Here is a 4,528-nt window from a genome sequence, read left to right as displayed (position 1 = left end):
TAAACTTACCTCTCTGTCTATTTGTTACTAACCAGTCTTGGTTTATTACGGTGTTTATTATTCCCAATTGTAAAGCGGAGTATGCTAGTGCTGTATAATAAATCCTAATAATAACAATAAATAGTGGTTTTACTAGCTTATTAAGTTCTTTTTCATTATTTCTGTCCATGTGTCCCTATATAACACAAATCAAATCAATATTTAGTCACCTGTCATACTAAAAGATACACAAAGTAATTAAAAAGTTGTTCTCCATTAAATTGACATGGACAAACTGTGTAGTCACGCAGCTATAAAGCACCTCTGGTCATTAAGGGGTTAAGACAAACATTGGACATTTGTTCAGCTCTCGCACCCTCACATGTAGCTGTGAGTAATGCCTCAACTAGGGGCATTACTAAAGTGAGGTGAGCCGTGAGGGTGTCTGTGAGGACCACTTCAAAACACACATTCCTTGTCTATCTCCAGCTTGCTGGCTTACATCTAATTGTCACTAATTCAACCACAACAAGTTTTGCTACTAACACTTAAATCTAAAATAACTCCCTGTGGCAAGGCTTAGCCTACATACCTACTGGGGCGCTGACAGGTAAAATGGGAGCTTACTTTTCATTAAAAGTGGCAGGTTAATGCTCTCTTTTTAAGCTTATCTTAAAGGGGGTTTCCATCTTCAGATGGCTTGCTGAAACTTTTCGTATAGTCACTGCGTTATCTTCCTGGCTTCTTTCTCTGCTTTTCATGCATGTCTATATATCATCAGACGGACTTATTATTATTTTTCTTTGCACTAGGATGAGACACTGAACAGTTGCATTCAATAGAGAGAGCACTGGAGGGCCATTGAAAAAACAAATAAAAAAATCTGATGATGTAGAGAATTAGGTGAAATGCACAGAAAGAAGCAATGAATATAAAGCAATGTGTTTAATAAAAGTCTATACATTAAATGGATATGAATGGGATTAAACAAAACAGTTTAACAAATTCATATATATATAAGGCTTGGAGAGATCTGACACATCATAGAAACCCTGGAAGATCTCCATTGCCAGCAATAGTGACAGCGCCACCACCAGGCAGAGAAAGCGACACGTATCAGCCTTATGAAGACTGTGCTTCCCAAATAGCAAATTAAGCGTTATAGTAAACGGCACAAATACCTTTTAAAGTAATTAGACCTATGTGTGATTTACTCCTGATGAATACTGAACTGCAGCAGTCCGGTCCTTCTGGTTTCCAGTGTTTGATTGGGGGAAACCCACAGAGAGGAATCGCCTCTGTGCAATCAGCATCAGTCTGCACTCCGTGGTCTCGCTTCCTCTTCACTGTGATTATCATCTGCCTTATTTTTCTCACAATCACAGAAATACATGGTCCAACTGTAACTGTATTATACTCTTATAAGAGGGATAGTCATTTTAACTCTAATGTATATATTAAAATGATTAGCGTGGAAGTTCCCATCGACTCACACCATACTATTATGGGCCTGATTCATTAAGGAACTTAAATTAAGAAACTTCTTATTTAAGTCTCCTGGACAAAACCATGTTACAATGCAAGCAAGGGGTGCAAATTAGTATTCTGTTTTGCATATAAGTTAAATACTGACTGCTTTTTCATGTAGCACACAAATATCAACTTTACATTTCAGTGTACAAATAAGCTTTCAAGTATTTGTGTGTTACATGAGAAAACAGCCAGTATTTAACTTATGTGCAAAACAGAAAACTAATTTTCACCCCTTGCATTGTAACATGGTTTTGTCCATGAGACTTAAATAAGAAGTTTCTTAATTTAAGATCCTTAATGAATCAGGCCCTATGTGCATAACCTCTTCTTCAATCCCAAATAAAAACACAGACACCAAATTAACATTGGAATGAATAATAGGATTTATAAAAATGAATTATAAATTTAACCTAAAAAGGACTGTAAGGCGGACGAGAGCAGGGCAGTCAGCAACAGCAAAACCAATAACGGTGGAAAGGTCAGACCATTGTACCACCAACCCAGGATCATACCTTATCTATTGGTCGGTGCTAAAATCTGTCCAACGGCAAGACTACACCCCCTATTAACCGCCAGTATAAGCCTGAAAATACTGGCTTAGGGTCCTCCTCACAGGCAGACCAACCATACGATGACACCACAAACAAAGGGGGGTAGTGACCTATGACAAGATGAACCGAGCACCATATACACACTTACCGACTGCACTGCTCTCCTCCCCTAACTAAACCTGCAACCGTAACCTAAAACCCTTACCAAATCCAACTTGAAGGGTGTGAGCAGGGTCGGTGCTAGGGTTCTCGGCGCCCTAGGCAGAATTTCAAACCCTCCCTCCGCCTTCCCTGGTGAACACACCAAATACCCGCCTCACAGACCCTTACCCAGACTTTGTGCTTTTGTGTTTGAAAAAAAAGAACAAATATATAAGCCTTACCTTTTCCAGCGGTCCAGATGCAGTGATGTTTGATGCAGAACGCTGTCCAGACTCCACTGCAGACACAGGATTTCTAGAGGGGAGGTATCCAGGTGTTGGATTTCGGAACAAAAAACTTTACAAAATAAGCCTGTGAATTATGCACTTGTTAAAGGCAATGGATGGCCCTAATATGTCCCTTCATCAAACATATGTTTCTGCATGACACCACTGCACCCCCCTCTGCATCACGCCTCTGCACCCCCCTCTGCACCACACCACTGCACCCCCCTCTGCCTCACACCACTGCACCCCCCTCTGCACCACACCACTGCACCCTCCTCTGCACCACACCACTGCACCCCCTCTGCACCACACCACTGCACCCCCCTCTGCACCACACCACTGCACCCTCCTCTGCACCACACCACTGCACCCCCTCTGCACCACACCACTGCACCCCCCTCTGCACCACACCACTGCGCCCTCCTCTGCACCACACCACTGCACCCCCTCTGCACCACACCACTGCACCCCCTCTGCACCACACCACTGCACCCCCCTCTTCACCACACCACTGCACCCCCCTCTGCCTCACACCACTGCACCCCCCTCTGCCTCACACCACCGCACCCCCTCTGCATCACACCACTGCACCCCCCTCTGCATCACACCACTGCACCCCCCTCTGCCTCACACCACTGCACCCCCCTCTGCCTCACACCACCGCACCCCCTCTGCACCACACCACTGCACCCCCTCTGCACCACACCACTGCACCCCCCTCTTCACCACACCACTGCACCCCCCTCTGCCTCACACCACTGCACCCCCCTCTGCATCACACCACCGCACCCCCTCTGCATCACACCACTGCACCCCCCTCTGCATCACACCACTGCACCCCCCTCTACATCACACCACTGCACCCCCCTCTGCATCACACCACCGCACCCCCTCTGCATCACACCACCTCACCCCCCCTGCATCACACCACTGCACCCCCCTCTGCATCACACCACTCAACCCCCTTCTGCATCACACCACTGCACCCCCTCTGCATCAATTGCAAACTATAGTGTAGAAATTCTACCCCATAGTTTGCAAGTCAAATATAGAGCATGAGGTGCCAATAAAATTGTCATTCCTCCACCATAGTTTGAAAATTAAATATAGAGCATGAGGTGGCAAACGGTATAAAAATGATTATTTGCCACCTCATGTTCTATATTTTATTTTCAAACTATGGTGGGAAAATATGACAATTTTATTGGCACCTCATGCTCTATATTTGACTTGCAAATGATAGTTTACAAGTCAAATATAGAGCATGAGGTGCCAAAAGTCATATTATCCCCCCATTTTTTTCCCAAAAATTTTTTAGGTCTGTACTTGCTAGATTGTATTTTGGGCACCCTATTTTTTTTTTTTTTTTTTTTTAATAATAAATAAAAATAAATAAATAATTAGATTTTATTTACTCACTCTTTTTTCTCCTGAAGTCTGGTCAGCAGATGCAGGGGGGCTTTTCAAATCTCTTCTCTCTTCTTTTCTTTTCTCTTCTTTTCTCTTCTCTTCTCTTTTATTTTCAATGGCTGCTCCTCAGCTTCTTCACACAGGAGGCGGAGTGATGCATGCTGGAAGGGGAGGGGGGCGACGGGAAAGAACTTTATTCACACTCTCTGTCACTGACAGACACTGTGAATAACAGACACTGTCTGTTACTTCACAGAGGCGCCGCCAGACAGACTATCACATGATCACTGACTGATGTCAGTGATCATGTGTGAGATGCGCCGGGCGGCCCGAGCGCATCGGAAAGAAGAGGACCGCGGACACTGGATAACAGCGGCAGTGGGGTGCCGCCGCTGCACTTCTCTCCCAAGCCGCTGACTAGATTAGAAAATCTGCAGGTCCTGACGCCCTAGGCAACTGCCTAAGGTTGCCTAATGGGAGCACCGGGCCTGGGTGGGAGGGAGGAATCCGGAAGCAGGAACACTCAGGTACTGCACGAGCTGCCTTATATATGAGGATTTATCAAACCCCCCCCCTCCAGCCCCTATTGGCTGTTACTCTGTATAATCCTCATATGACTGGTGATTA

The 4,528-nt window shown here is 45.1% G+C and overlaps 1 long non-coding RNA gene across 1 annotated transcript; it reads right to left on the bottom strand.

The window, feature by feature from the left end:
- Positions 1-1,166: 1,166 nt before the first annotated feature.
- Positions 1,167-3,925, bottom strand: LOC142157887 (uncharacterized). The gene is made up of 3 exons (XR_012692677.1): positions 3,911-3,925; positions 2,447-2,519; positions 1,167-1,385 (listed from the first exon to the last, which is right to left on the bottom strand). It is a non-coding gene; the product is annotated as an uncharacterized LOC142157887 (long non-coding RNA).
- Between the last annotated feature and the right edge of the window lie 603 nt (positions 3,926-4,528).

The sequence above is a fragment of the Mixophyes fleayi genome, chromosome 5 (genome assembly GCF_038048845.1).
Source record: "Mixophyes fleayi isolate aMixFle1 chromosome 5, aMixFle1.hap1, whole genome shotgun sequence".
NCBI lineage: Eukaryota > Metazoa > Chordata > Amphibia > Anura > Limnodynastidae > Mixophyes > Mixophyes fleayi.
This window is presented reverse-complemented; position numbering and strand designations above follow the sequence as displayed.